This window comes from Odontomachus brunneus, unplaced genomic scaffold, assembly GCF_010583005.1.
Source record: "Odontomachus brunneus isolate Ranch 3 - 2012 unplaced genomic scaffold, Obru_v1 Obru_scaffold_010, whole genome shotgun sequence".
Classification (NCBI taxonomy): domain Eukaryota; kingdom Metazoa; phylum Arthropoda; class Insecta; order Hymenoptera; family Formicidae; genus Odontomachus; species Odontomachus brunneus.
The window spans coordinates 1,254,604-1,270,045 of NW_022639460.1; the positions used below are offsets into that span (position 1 = coordinate 1,254,604).

Below are 15,442 nucleotides of genomic sequence, written 5' to 3' on the forward strand. Positions count from 1 at the left end.
CCCCCCCTCTCTCTCTCTCTTTGTCTGTCTGTCTCTGTCTGGCTACAATCATCGCGCGGCGTATTATAGCGGCCGAAATTCGGTTTCGTAGTACGACCAGAATCCTAATTGCATTCGCCCGTGAATGTTTTATTGTGAGCGCGCATTAATCATATCACGCGCTCCGCGCGACTTGCGATCGCCCGTACGGCATTTGAAATATTAATCATGCGGATTACGACGTAACGAGGGGCCGACCGGGCCTGATAATCCGCACGGCGCGTCACGGACGCGCTGAGAATCGCGCCAATTAAATCGGTACACTCTCATTAATCGCCCGCGATCGACATTTCATTCCCGGGTCGCGACATTTCAGTCTGCGTCGCGGGTCTGTATTTAAGAAAAAGAAAGAAACAAGAAAGAGGACACAGAGAGGAGAGATTTGCTGTCGTGATTGCGAAAACCTCGCTGGCCCAGCGAATCTACAGTCGTAATGTATGGACAATCAGTTCGCTGTGCCGCGGTGATCAAATCGCGCAGAACTACGTGAGATTTGTGGTTGCACATCTAATGAAATTTGATGTTACAGCGGATTTATTAACGCAGCAAAGACGATTCTTCATCACCAACCGATGGACAATATATACAGCCAATCCTTTTGCTGTCGTATCAAAAAAAATTTCTTGTGCTAACATATATTTCATTAGTGTTGGACCTCGCTTTAAGCTTTAAGCTGTAAACAATTGACTAATCATAGTTGATTATTTTTCTTACGTTTCAAGAATAATCGACTGTGATTAGTCAGTTGCTTAAGGCTTGAAGCAAGGTTGTGGTCCAACACTTAAGCAGCATCTATAATGAGAGTTTAAGACGTGAGAGAGACTTAAGCTTTAAGTCTTAAATCGTAAAAAATTGACTAATTATAGTCGTTTGTTCTATTCACATTCGACTATGATTGATTAATTTTTTACGGCTAAAGGCTTAAAATTTAAAGGGCCATCTAGAATGAGATCGACAGTAGGCAGTAAAAGTCGAAATCACGATCGATTATTATTAAAAAAATCGATTATAATTGGTCAATTTGGTTACTACTTACGTCTTACTGCCTACTGCCAATCCTATTACAAATGAACTTTTATGTCTTAAATTGTCATTGAGACGTCGCTTTTTACAGTTAAATAATTAGTTGCTCCACTAATAAGTGTTATTTCAAGCAACCTTGAAATGTCTACAATACTCTGCAAACATCTAAATAATATAATAGAATATTATAAATATAAAGATGTACATAAAGATGCATTTTAGAAATACACGCATAAAAATATATATTTTGAATATACATCATTTATATAAATATATTATATCATCGTCGCATGCATTTTTTAATATGAGAAGGAGGACTTGAATTACATAACGGCATATTTCCCATTAAGGATATTTACATTCGGACTTAATGGGAGTGCCCTTCTCTATGAAACGAATAAAAATATTTCCTCTCGTTATCTGCTGAATAAGTGATGTTTGATAAAATTAATGAGTTCCTTCCGCAAACTTCAATTAGCTCGAAATACGAAGTGGTTTGCTAATAATTAATGTTTCAGCTCTGCTGTATAACATTAAATTCGTAGTGTAAACCAACCACTAAGAGCCTAACATTGTATTATTCAGGATGAGAATATAGATTTATTTAAAATGACATAATGTTAATGTACGTACGTTTTCGACCTTTTCAGATAACTTTAAAATAATAATATTTAAAGCTACCGCTTATACATATAAAAAGAAAAACTCACTGTAAATAAATTTATATTAATTCATAATAAATTTATAATAAATACTACTATAAGTAATTTATAATAAACAGTTCATAATAAATTAATTTGCTTAATACTATTGTAACTAATACTACCACAACTAATTTATAATAAATTAATTACTAAGAAAAAATATTTGGAATATACTGAGAAAAAATATTTGGAAATTTATCTATGAGATGTAAAGTTGCACAGAAATTATTTTTTCCTTAATGCAGTATTAGATTGTTGACTATCTTTAATTCATTGACGAGATCATTTTTTTGCGGTAATAATTAAAAAGACATCAACAAAAATAGCTTTACTCTACGAACTGATTGATGAGTGCTCGCACACATAATATCTTTGCTGCACTAGCAAATCTGCTTAGTTACAACGTTTAACTTCGCCCGGTAGACTACAGATTTGCTGAATCTTCCCGTAAGAAGTAAAGATCATATATCGCGAGGTTATTCGTAACCTTCGTCGGGAAGCGAAGAGTCTCTTTGGAAGTGAGCTCTCTAATTTTCTCATTATCATTTATTATTTACCGTTCGCGCACGAACTCGCGAAAGAAGAGAAAGTCCTAACGGTGGAGCGTCGAATTACATTCTATCGTGATTTCGATTGAAAGGGAAAATCTAAATAAATGTTTGAACGTGAGAGAGAGAGAGAGAGAGAGAGAAAGTTTCCGGAATTGCGGCTTAATACCGCTCTCGAGACTTAATTTTCGAATTTTAATTACGTAACGAAGTTCCCGAGAGCTCCTCCCTCGAATTTCAAGCTTTCAAGGAATGCGCGTTATTGAATCACAGCGAGGAAAGGCGAGGTAAATGTCGCTCTACGCGCACAGTCGCAATCGAATTTCATTCCCGCCGCCGTAAAAGGTCACGCCTAATAGAAAGGGGCCATAAAGCTCCTCATGCCGTGCGCTCGCGTGTCTAACAGCGGATATTGTCTCGCCGTTTCCGCGGCCCGCGCGAGCGCAGCGCGCGAACTTTGCTCGTTGCAAGTTGCCGGGGAAGTCGTGATCGAGTACGTGGAGAACGGCGAAGGCGACGGTGACGGCTCGCGCGGAATTCCATTCGACTTGAAAATTCCATCAAAGAGATCCTGGACCGCCGCGGCGGTCATTTGACCGAGACGAAGAAGACGCGGCAAGTGACGAGGGCGCCGTGGAATGGGACTCGACTGGATTACACCGAATGAACCTCCGAGGACTTGCGAACGACTTTCGACGTCCATCGAAAGAAAATAAAGTCCTTCTTTTTTTCTTCGCCATTGCCATCGCCGCCGCTGCCGACACGAAACGTATCGCGACGAGCGGGGAATATGGAAAGTTCGCAAAGTAAATTTGGGCGAGCGCGCGGACGAAGAGGACAACTCGATTTTGAGTTTTAATCCAATCTGGCCCGGCGTCTCCCGAGTACCCGGCACCCCCGTTGTTGACGTTCCACACGGTGTTTTATTCACTCAGCTGTCCTTGGTTCCCACCTCCTCCTTCTCTCTCTCTCTCTCTCTCTCTCTCTCTCGCTCTTTTCCTTGTGCCTTCCTGTCTATCTCTATCTCCCTTCGATTCCTCTCTTTTGTGCAACGCCTTCGGCCTGCAGTCCGTCTTCGAGAAGTCCGTATTCCCGATTCACTGTAACATCCGCTCTCCTCCGGGTGACTCGAGCACACAGCCCTTCCGCCCGTAACTCTGATTTGTCGCATCGATATCTCGCGTGTTGCCTCATACTCGCGCGTCCTTTCACGCCGTTCGAGAAAGTGAAAGAAAGAGAAAGAGAGACTTTTCTGGCTCGGCAGTAAAAATTCGTTTATTTAAGTAGGATAAACCATTGCTTTGATGAAAAACCACGTTTTAAAGAAAATGTACACTCTCTCAATGCATACTTTTCCTCGGAGTAAAAATAAGATAATACCAAATGTGAATATAAATATCTTCTATTTTTCAGACATTCCCTTTCTCTCAGTGTGTGCCACAAAATAGCACGATTAGTACTGTAATAGCGTGAGTCATCTAACTAATCTAATTTAAATGCTAAAACATCTCTATTGTTTTTTATATTAGTGGAAAATATATAAGGAATTAATTGTGTGGTTGGAAGGGTTGGCTGACCGTAATATTTATCCCTGTATGTTTTGCTTCCCACTGGATCTCGTCGCGGGATGCGAATAGCGTAACTTCGCGGCGTATAAACCACGCGTTAAATTTACGGGACAAGAGCCGAGACGGGGAGTGTCATATGAGAACTGGCAACTACATTCTAACGAAACTACCTGGAAAATCCTTGGCTACTTGATAACGAGGCAACTGTTGCGCGAAATTTATTGTCATGTCTATTGAGCCCGATTTAACTCGAGTTGAGTTCTCATTGTTAATTTAAATCTCCTTTTGAAATCCATTTGAATTATTTTTCCACGACTTTGCAAAAATATATATCTGTCGTCTGTATGTATACATATATATATCGCGACAAAACTTGAGTTTTACTTTTTATATCTCAAAGCGTTCATATTCTCTATTCCACGATTTTTTAAATATATTTTTTAATATATTTTAATATATTTTAATATATTTTAATATATTTTAACGTTACGCTTATATCCAGAATTTCATGATTATCACGACGTGAGGCACTCGATAATGGCAACTTTACAACTTTTTTAATTACACTCATGAAGCAAATATAGTGTATCGTATTATAAACAGGTATACATATATTGTATAATTAAATTTACATCATACAATAACGTAATCTTGTTTTATGCAGTAACAAATTTATTAAAGATTGTATTCAGAGATTGCACTCATATTATATTTTATATGACATTCCCAAGTAAACAGATGTAACTAAATCTGACAGTAACTATATCAATCGATTTATAAAAGTTGCATCTCTTATGAGCAGTTCATATGGAACTGATATTTTGAAATAGAAATAAAAAAATAAATTAAAATTTGCTCAAACTAATATGTGTAAAATATAATGAACAAATGTCTGAGTGTAATTTTTAATAAACTTGTAGCTGTATCAATATAACAAAAAATTTATATTATTGTATAATATTAAATTTAATTCGATACAGTACACATTTGTTTGATAAATCGTAGAATTCTAATCGTAGAATTCGTATTATCAGATTCGTCATATTATCACATTGTGATAATCGTGAAAATTTATCTGGGAATTTTATTAATCGATTCGTAAATTAATTTAATGAATCGGTTAAAAAAGATTTATAGATGTAAATTTAATAAAAAATGTGCTCAGATTTTTTCATACTACGTTTTTCATATTACATTTCATATTATGGTGCATTCATGGCAAATTTAATTAAAGCATATTAAAGTATATAATTGAAAAAGTTGCGAAGTTCTCAGCACCGATCGTCTCACATCGTAAAAATCATGAAAGTGCATTTAGGATTATTTCGAGTAAATTTTACCGACAATTTTGTTCGTATCTTGCTCGCGCGTCTGCTTTGTCGCTCTATGTGATAAATGTGAACGTCATATGAACCACTTATAAACGCGATCTTTGCAAATCGAGCGCTAAAGTTGCTACCAAATTTTACATACACCTGTCTGTCCGGATATCGAACTGCGTTCTCTGGCAAGCGCGCGCCGCGCCGAAACTTCAGCGGGAAAATGCGGGGGATCTCGATGTGGCGTGGCGATCGATAGGCCAGATCTATCTTCATCGCCATATCTCTACGTAACGACCTGACCTTCTCCGCGCTCAGCAAACGTCTTCTTCGTTCAACGGCAAGAAGAAATTTCAAGCACGGCGGCCGAGTGAATTACGCCGTCCTGTATATTGCGTGAGGAACGAGTGTCCTTGATCGGAATAACCCCGCCTGACAGGCGAATCCCCGTCAAGGACAAAAGGAAATCGAAGTGTATGTGTCGCGCCGGCGGGAAAAGAAAGAAAATGGAACGTAGCGCGGTCCGCGCGAGAGATCACGCTGTGGCCCTGCGTGACGTCCTAAATCTTTCATGACGCGTCATCCGGAGAGCAGTCGCGAGACTGCAAACCCGATGAGGACGCTCTTGGTCCTTTTATTAATTTACCAGGCCACCGATTGAATTTAACTAGGATAACTTATGGACCAGAGACATTTTTCTGCCGCGTCGGTGTCGGGATTTTCGACAAAAATGGATGGACGCGGTTGGCCCGGATAGAAACCTTGAAGTTAATAAATATATGAGAACAATGAGAGCAAGAGACAGAGAGACAGAGAGAAAGAGAGAAGCGTGACCTGTCGAGACTCTATTATCATGCGCTGCTGCATCGTGGTGACGGCACTATTAATTTTTTCCTCCCGCCAGACGATTTGTCTGATAAGTTGCCAAAGCGAACGCCACATCGATCACCGCTTTTCCATTCGGCGGAATTACCATTTTTCGCTGAGAACTGCTTTAACGAGGAACGGGATAAGACTGATCAATAATGCGTCGATATCCTGTGACGGCATATAACGTGTCGAGTGCAATTCGTGCCTGCGGCACCCACTAAATCGTTTGCTGAGGGTCACCCTCTTGCGCCGGGCGTGCGAGAACAACGTCACGTAAAAAATTACACCCAGAAAAGTGCCACTGTACTGCTAAGAATAATGATTGTTCTGTTTAAATAATGATCATCTTCAACAAAGAATATTTTCTTGATAATGGCCTTAAAATATGATACTCACAAATTTTTTAAAAACTCACTGTTCTGTGCTCAAAAGAAGAACTTATCTTTGCAAAAATATTATGAAACTTCGAAAAAGTTGATTCTACTCTATGTAATATACTAATCGAATTTTTGTTTCAATTTAATATTCCTTATTGAAATACTAAACTTACTAAGATTCAGAATGTATCTTGAATAAATTTGACGTTTACAATTTGAACTTATGATAGATTTTGCGGATCATATAAACTTATGAAATAATTGAGACATCTATTTGAATGCAATATTTTTCTGTATGCATACATGCAGAAAAATATCATTCTACTGCTAAAAAAAGTGTTCACTTAGTTTATTTTCCTTCTTTTAAGTAATGAATAAATCTACTCTTACCGAGAGGAAATATGCATTGAAAGAGCATACATACATTTTCTTAAAAACGCGGAGCTTTTCGTCAAAGCAATTTTATCTTACTTAAACAGACGAATTTGAACCTAAGTCAATAGGTTTTTAGATTTCACTAAGTATTTTTATTTTTTAGATATTTCTCCTGTCAGTTAACATTTACACTGAGCATTTATTCCGTTAATATCCAGTCGACTGAAAATTCAGTCAAACAGTGGATCAAACAGTCGAGTTCGCGCGCTATGAAAAAGTTTGTTAATAAATTCCTTCCCACTCTCCTCCCTCCCCCATCAGTAATATATAATCCCTTTCGCGCGAGGCGACCTCAATTAGCGACAAGAGAGGAGAGGTAATGGATTGACTCTTACGAAATCGATTACCTGTCGGACGAGGAGTAGAACGACGAAAGAAAAACTGAATGGCGGCCTTTTTCGCCGCGCATTTCCAAGACGTTCGACAAGGAGGAGGGATGGCAGGGGCGAAGGGGGGCAGAACACTCGCCACGCGTGATTGGATAATGGACAGAAATTATTCATGTCGCTTGGGAGAATTACTTATTACGCGCGGCCTCGTTACACCGATGTATTAGTTATTGACGAGCGAACGGCGCCATGCGCAGAAGCGCGACGACAGATAAACGGAATAATCGAGTCACGTGATTATATTTCTGCGCGATCGCCACGCGAAGCGTATTACTAATTGACAATGATGTCGCGTATAATTACACGCTTTAGTATCGTCGTCGTCGTTATCGTGATCATCGGTCCTGGCGCACGGAATGCGCAATGAAGGAATAATCGCCGTGATTGATGATGACGAACTCCAGAAACTCTGTCGTAGAGACGATCATCAAAGTCTTATGTGTGTCACACACACATAGAAAAATACATACTGCGTTCAAGTAGAATGTTACTTGTTTCAAGTATTTTATTAGCTTAATTCCCACGGAGCGTGATTTGAAGTTGTTTTTCTTGTGTGAGCCATGCATGCCGCTAAGTACGTTCTGCAGCAAAAAATTTGACGCTCGGCGTACTCCGTTGCGAGCTTGATGGTTAATTTTCTCAGATTAGGTTTTCCAGGTTTTCAGCGTTATTTTCCAAACGTGTTGCTGGCATTCCAATACAGTTCGTTCAATCACTGTAATTATATGATTGACGTCAGCTGACGTTCGGTCTATCTGATTGGAACTATATTGGAATCCTAGTAATACGCTTGGAAAATAACACCGAATCTGTCTGGAAAAACTAACTGTCAAATTCGCAACGGAGCACGCCGAGAGCCAAATTTTTTGCTGCAGAACGAATTTAGCGGTATGCATGGCTTCTCGCAAGAAAAACAAGTTCAAATCACGCTCCGTGGACATTGGACTTTATGTGTATCCGCAAACCTCTATCAGGAGTTCGTTATAAACATCAGATTTATTCAAAATACATTCTGAATCCTAGTAAGTTTTCAGCATTTTAATCAAGAAGGAAATAAAAAATTAATTAAAACTAAAATTCGATTTGCTCACTGCTTACAGAGTCGAACAAACTTCTTTCCTTTGATAAAATTTCATAATATTCTCTCTCAAAAAAAAGAGAATTCTTTCTTTTTTTTGAGTATATGTTTCTTTCCTCAAATTTATGTTAAGCACATTTTAAAATTGTTATTAAGAAAATATTCTTTGTGAAGGTAATCATTACTTAAAAGAAGGAAATAAATTAAGTAAACACTTTTGTTAGCAGTAGAGTGTTCTTTTTCTGTGTGCAGATGCGCGCGCAGAACATGATCACGCGATACCTTTCTGGTATTTCTTGTACACGTATATATAAAAACGTGTGCTGCTTTGTTTTACCGAAACATGCAGCGGAAACCGTTACCATGCATATAAATAAATCCCTCTGCAAACTTTTCGTATACTTTCGTATACTTTAAGCTTCTAAATTCAGCTGCAAAGGTGCAGCAAAGTTCTTTGAAATTTTTCTCAGCAGAGTAAACACACGTTCAATATGTACGAGCTGCAGAACTTTTGTATTGGGTCAATAGTTACGCTGACTGACAGCTGAAGATGTCGATTTTGAAATTTTTCATCGTTTTCGTCATATATTGCAATGCTCCAATTCATGTTTGCACGTACTTTCGTTGTGTAGAACATGCATAAAGGAACATAATCTCGTCCTTAGCGGAATAGTATAAATCCTGGAGGATTTTATTCATATACATGACTTCAAGAGAACTCTTCTCAAACTAAACGGAAAATAGTTTAAACGCAATATTTTTCAAGCTAGAGGAACTCCGCTATCCACAGTGTAAATATTGTTCTTTATGAAAATTGTAATAAGAGGGTATTCTGTTTCAAATATTCCTCTAGATTCAATAGGAAAAAAAGTTGGAATAATATCTACTAGATTTCCGATTAACAGTCCGCTAAATTAAAAGAGGAATATTCTTTCGACCAAAATTTTCGTTTAGAATATAGGATTGCAGAAAATAACACCTCGCAATTAGAGTTATTTTTTGGGGTCAAACGTCTGTAATGCTACACAACCAATATGATGTAAACTTTGCAGAGAAATGTCGGCATTTTGTTATCAAAGTTTCCAAGCATGACATGCCTTTAATCATAATATCTAATGGCGCGCACACGTGTCGGTAATTTGACGATCGGTCACTTTGTTACACATAATGCGTCAACAAAAAGTCTCGAATAACCTGTCGCGCGCTCGCCCATAATGAGAGGGCGTATTGTCAAACATCCGCAAAACTGTTATTATATCTACACTCAACCCGACTCAGGGATGCAATTGTTTAAATAAAAGGAGACCCGTGCCGGTTGTTCGCAAACTCATAGCGTCGACCTATGTTGTCCTCCTCTCTTCCTCCAATCCTCCCACTCACGGTGCACTTTCTCTCCGAACCTATTATAACTCCTTATCGAACGAGTCGCTGTTTAACGATTTAATGATGTTTAACTAGTGTCACATCACCGTCCGGCGTTTCTCAGGACTCGGGTCGGGTAACGAGCTGATATCGAACGCGCGTTTTCAAATGCGAGCAAATTTCAAATTCAAATGAGATTTTGCGAATTAAAGGGAGAAGTAAAGCAACTTCTTCCGCGGTTCCTTCTTCTTCTTTCTACTTTTACCACTCCGCCATTTCTTCCTTTTTTAAGAAGATAACGCAACTCCCTCACGGGATATATCCCTCGAAGAATGCAACGACTAAAAAAATTACGCAAATTGAATCGGGAACGAGAACGGCTTTATCCGCGCTATCAGATTGACCGTCACTTTCGTGCATCCCGCGTTAAAATTCGAGGAGATCATTTCCTTCTTATATTCCCTTTTCGATTGTCCAGGGCGATGTCGATCTAATTACAGATCGTCCTCTGAGATATCTCCTCGAATTAAGGGTCCCGCGGGGACTTTACGGTCTTCATCATACACCACCTGCCTTTTGTGCAGAGGTCGAGTTTTCCTCCCGACGAAATAACATGCACGCATATAAGAGAGACAGAAAGAGAGGAGAGAATATTAGATAGAAATTAATCGGGGTGGGCCCTAAGTATGAAGTAATCCTAGCTAGGAATACCTCAAAATAAATATACGTCGTAGACCTTCGTAGGTCTCAGATATGGCTAAAATAAATAAATTCTGAGTGAAATTTCGTGAATAGGCCATGAACTGATGCTGACGTGATGCCCCGAAACAGACAGGCTTTCTTAAGGCTCAGATATGACTGAAATAAGAAAATTTTGAGTGGGATTTCGCGGAAAGACCGTGAATTGATGCTGATGTGAATGCTGCAAACGAAACATGTTCTAATAAAGCTCGGTAAGGAAAAGTCAACCAATTAATGGTTTCAGTGGAAAAACGATGATTCATTAATAGTTAACGTTTTGTGACTATAAGATAAGGATTTTGATATTATTATACTTATTATTATACTTTTATTATTATACTTATTATTACACTTTTATTTTAAACAATTAAAGTAAATATTAATTTTGATATTAAAAAATATCTACTTTCATGATTTTGAATAAAACATACGAATAGAATATGAATAAATATGAATTTATATAAAATACGAATGTGAATGGAATATAAATTGACCAGAAAAAAGAGAAAACAGATGTTCGATATTAATAATAATGTTACCTACATGAAAGTATTATATGTAACAAGAAAAATTTTAATAAAAAATTGTAATAAAAGTTATAAGAAAGATGGTGATAAGAATACTAAGGAAAGATTTAATTTATTATATCTGAATTATAATATAATTTACCTTAATTTAATTTACCTTAAATATAAATATCAAAATAGAGTCCCAATTCATCAGGGTTTAGTTAAACATATTAAGATAAGGGCTGGTCAGATTTACAGGTCTAGGCGCTAATTTGTGTAAGGGAGTTATTACATCTCTTTGTAGAGCCTATATGAACCTGTCTTTGAGTCTAGAAGTTTGGGAAAAACTGTCTGGACCCTTTTTAATCTCCGTTTCAAATTTCTGCCCGCGTAGATGCGAATGCGTATCCTCGCACATTTACCTCGTAAATCCGACACTGGACCGACCTTATAACTATTACTTCTCTCGTCGTATCTGTTTTGCCTGTAAAAAAAGAGAATATTAATGCATTGACTGCGCCAACGCCGATAAAGCGTATCGCGCATAAACATTTTTATGTTTGGCGATCGTAAAATACACCTACAGGCTTGATTTAAATCGATGATAATCGCTGTAATAAATCGCGGCTATAAAAAGATATTGCATAAAAAGATGCTCTTTAACGAGACATTACTCACACGAATCGTTTCGTGCGCGCGAAATCCTCCCCTCCGCGCCACCCTTCCCTCTAATTATTCGCGAATTAGAAAGTCAAATATCGCGATATACCGGCTTATAACGGTGTTATCTCGATCGGGACGCTATATTTGCGTCTTCGTAATGCGCGTGTTTACGCCATAAAGCCGTAATACATGGCATTCAAAGAGACAGAGAGAACGAGAGCGAGAAAGAGAGAAAGAGAGAGAGAAAAGGTTGGCGCAATTATACGAGGACGTAACGCTGTAGTTATTCCGCGTGTAAATAGGCCATTAGAATGCATCGAGGGAAAAAATTTTTACGGCTGGCCGCTGTAACATTACGGCCGTTCGTATGACGTCGTCGTAAATCTGAGAAAGTGATAAAAAATGCCTCGGTCCCCGCGGCCACCATAAAATACGTCAGTAATCTTAATTCAGATCAATGACGGCATTCTTACATTCGAATCCAATAAAGAACGAAAGAGGAAGGTGAAAGGAGGGGAGGGAGGGAGAGGGTGAGAAAGACGGAGAGGGAAAGAAAGCAGAGAGGAAGCAGAGAGATTTTCTAACGGCGAAATTCGATACACAGTTCGAGGGCTACATCGCTGGTGCAAACGCGATAACATGGGCGCATAGATAAACGGGCGGATTTATTTCGCCCAGGTAACCCGTTTAAAGGCGCACGCGGACGAGGGCACATAAATATATTATGTGAAGAACGGGGTGAGGATGAAATGCGATTCACGACGACGGTACATCACCCTGTGTAGTTCGACGAATCGAATGAAATAATAAATCATGAGGGCGGGGAGACGATACAAGAACGATATACGAACGAAAGAGATATGAGGAGGAAACGCAACGAAATAAGAGAGGTAAGACAGAAGCACACAAGGGCAATAAAAACCTCAGAGTAAAAGTTCTCATGGAATTTTATAACCGAGGAATGTACAGAATATTGTAGGACTTTTTATCGAAATAAAAGCCGGTTCAACTTTATGTAATAAACCGCATTTTTGTTGTAATTTGGTAGGAAAGACCAGGAATAGTTGGCTATCGGGTTAAGTTGACAAATCTAATTATTTTTAATATCTTCTAAGAAATTGCAGAATTAAGCAAGCAAGATTTTTAAACATGTCAGAAATGAATTTGAAATTCCTGTTTGCTTCATTCTGAAATCTGTTAAAAAACAGTGCGAACACAATCAATTTTGCCAATTTACTCCGACAGCCAAATAGCCTCGGCCTCTCCTATATTTTATTGTGAAATACTAAACCGATTAAGGTTCAGAATGTATTTGAACGAATTTGACGCTTATATATGGTAAACTTATTATCATAGATTTATGGGTATATAATAGACAAGTGACATTCACTTGAACGCAGCATGTACCAGGTGTAGAAGTATGAAACCGGAATTCCCCTATAAATGATGCCAGCGTTCAGTTTAGTGACCGTAAGACCGCTACTGCCGCGCTATTATATTCTCCTAACAGCTGACGAATATTGTCAACAAACATAACCCCAACTTTCATTCTCTAGTATATTTTTGTATAACCTTAAACATGTCACGTTTCGAGCCTACTAACTATGATTTGCGGACAGCATTGATTTTCTGTTATCATTTAAAGAAAACTGCTGCAGAATCACATCGAATGCTTGTCGAAGCTTACGGTGAATATGCTCTTGGTAAATCTCAGTGTTTCGAGTGGTTTAAAAAATTCAAAAGTGGTGATTTTGACGTGAGGAACGAAGAACTATGAACTATGAACTATGAACTATGAACTGCTGAAACCTGGTCAAACCGTCAATACTAATCGCTACCAACAACAAATGATCGATTTAAATCGAACATTGACTAAAAAACGACCAGAATATGCAAAAAGGCAACACAATGTCATTTTGCTCCATGATAATGCCCCATCACATACAGCAAAACGGGTCAAGGAAACGATCGAGTCGTTCAGTTGGGAATTACTACCGCATGCGGCTTATTCTCCAGACTTGGCTCCGTCCGATTATCACCTGTTCGCATCGCTAGGACACGCTCTCGCTAACCAACGCTTCGATTCGTATGAAAATGTGGAAAAATGGCTAGATAACTGGTTCGCTTCAAAAGATGAAAAGTTTTTTTGGCACGGCATTCATAAACTGCCAGAGAGGTGGGAAAAATGTGTTCAAAACAGTGGAAATTATTTTGAATAAAGTATTATTTATCACTTTCGAACAACAGACGTCTTATTTGTATAAAAAAATTCCGGTTTCATACTTCTACACCTGGTATTTTTCTGTGTGTGTTCTCTTAAGGCCATTCTACAATTGCATAAGCGTGAAGCCACCCAGAGTCTACTGGAGTGTTTTATTTGCTGACTGCGTTATTCTGATTAGTCGTCGTGATCACTTACAACCACTTACGACCACGCTTACGCAATTGTGGGACGGCCTTCTACAATTGCGTGAACGTGGTTGTAAGTGATTACGACAACCAATCAAAGTAAAGCAATCAGTGAATCAAACATTCGGATTGGTTGACTCTTACGTTCACGACTACGCTTACGCAATTGTAGAATGGGCTTTACGGAGATCGCCGACGGGGGGGACTACTCGCAGGTTAGCGGGTGAACGGTGACGATCCCGGCGTCGGACACGCGGCGTGCAGTCAATGGCGTGCGTAGGTGCATTATTGCCGGCGATATGTCGCTTAATTTCCGGACGGAGCGCGTGGAAAGTTCCGCGCTCGCCACGTCGATCCGCCGGCGAAACTCATTCGGCGGACAAAGCGGCATTAAGTGCGCCGAGCAAATCCCGGCTGTGTGTGTATTTCGAGATGATCGATCGCGTGTCGCGATTCCCGCATCACCGCGGGTGCGAAATTGTTTTTCACGAAGAAATCAGAGAATAATGCCCGCGCTCTGCGCAGCCCGCGGACCGCGTTAAGCCGATTCTAACCGCATTGTCGCTTTTCTCCCTTTCAGTCCGATCCGTTTTGATCTTCGTCCCAATTTTGTAGCTCATCGACGGTAACCGCGTTATGGAGGATTCACCCTGCGTTCTCCGATATTGTCAGCCAATGTTAGCAACATTATTCTATTCTTGTTGCTCATTAAATGAACGAAGGTAGACTACACTGATAATAACGGAACATAGAACGTAGAAACAGAAAGTTCTTTGTAGCTCAACTAGTTCTTTGTAGCTCAACTAGTTCTTCTGTTCTTTGTAGCTCAACTAGTGCATTCGGAACTTAAAAAAGGATAGCTGTGATTTGGTAGAAAAAAGAAAGAAGCTGCAAGCTGGTGCAGTCAGTTCAGGTACAAAAAATGAACTAAGGGCCGGTTGTTCTAATTTTTTAGTAAGTTAACTCATGATTAAATTATTAGGTGTACAACTTTGCTTCCGTCGAAGATCTCGGTTGGAACAAGAAAGGAAGCATGTGTTTACTCTTGACGTCAAGTACTGTCAAATCGATTTTTTTACGAATTTTCGGAGAACGAATGATCTAATGAGTTTCATATTCTAGAACTATAATTCTTAAGCCTAGCACAACTCAGAACAAAAAGATCTCGGTTGCAACAAGAAAGATAGTATAAGTTTACTCTTGGTCTGATAGACTGTTTGTCAAAAAACTTTTTTTTAATTTTTCGGGCATATAATTAAACTTATTGATTTGTGCTTTCGGAACAATGTTTGGAACAACTAGAACAATCTATATCGGTATCGGAATGCTTTATTTTCAAAAAATGGGGTGCCAGGTCAAAAACATTTTTTTCATTTTTTGGACTTATAATTCAACTTACGGATTTGTC

At 38.9% G+C, this 15,442-nt stretch overlaps 1 protein-coding gene across 12 annotated transcripts in view; it reads right to left on the reverse strand.

Moving 5' to 3' along the window:
• LOC116840624 (facilitated trehalose transporter Tret1-like) overlaps positions 1-15,442 on the reverse strand; it is a 310,767-nt gene that overhangs the window by 267,519 nt on the left and 27,806 nt on the right. The window contains exon 2 of one of the 12 annotated variants that reach the window (XM_032807543.1): positions 11,410-11,446. The exons of 10 other annotated variants lie outside the window; for them this stretch is intronic. The gene's annotated coding sequence lies outside the window, so the exon portion shown is untranslated. Of the gene's footprint in view, positions 1-11,384; positions 11,447-15,442 lie in introns of all 12 variants that reach the window. One more of the 12 variants, XM_032807541.1, reaches the window with a different exon arrangement.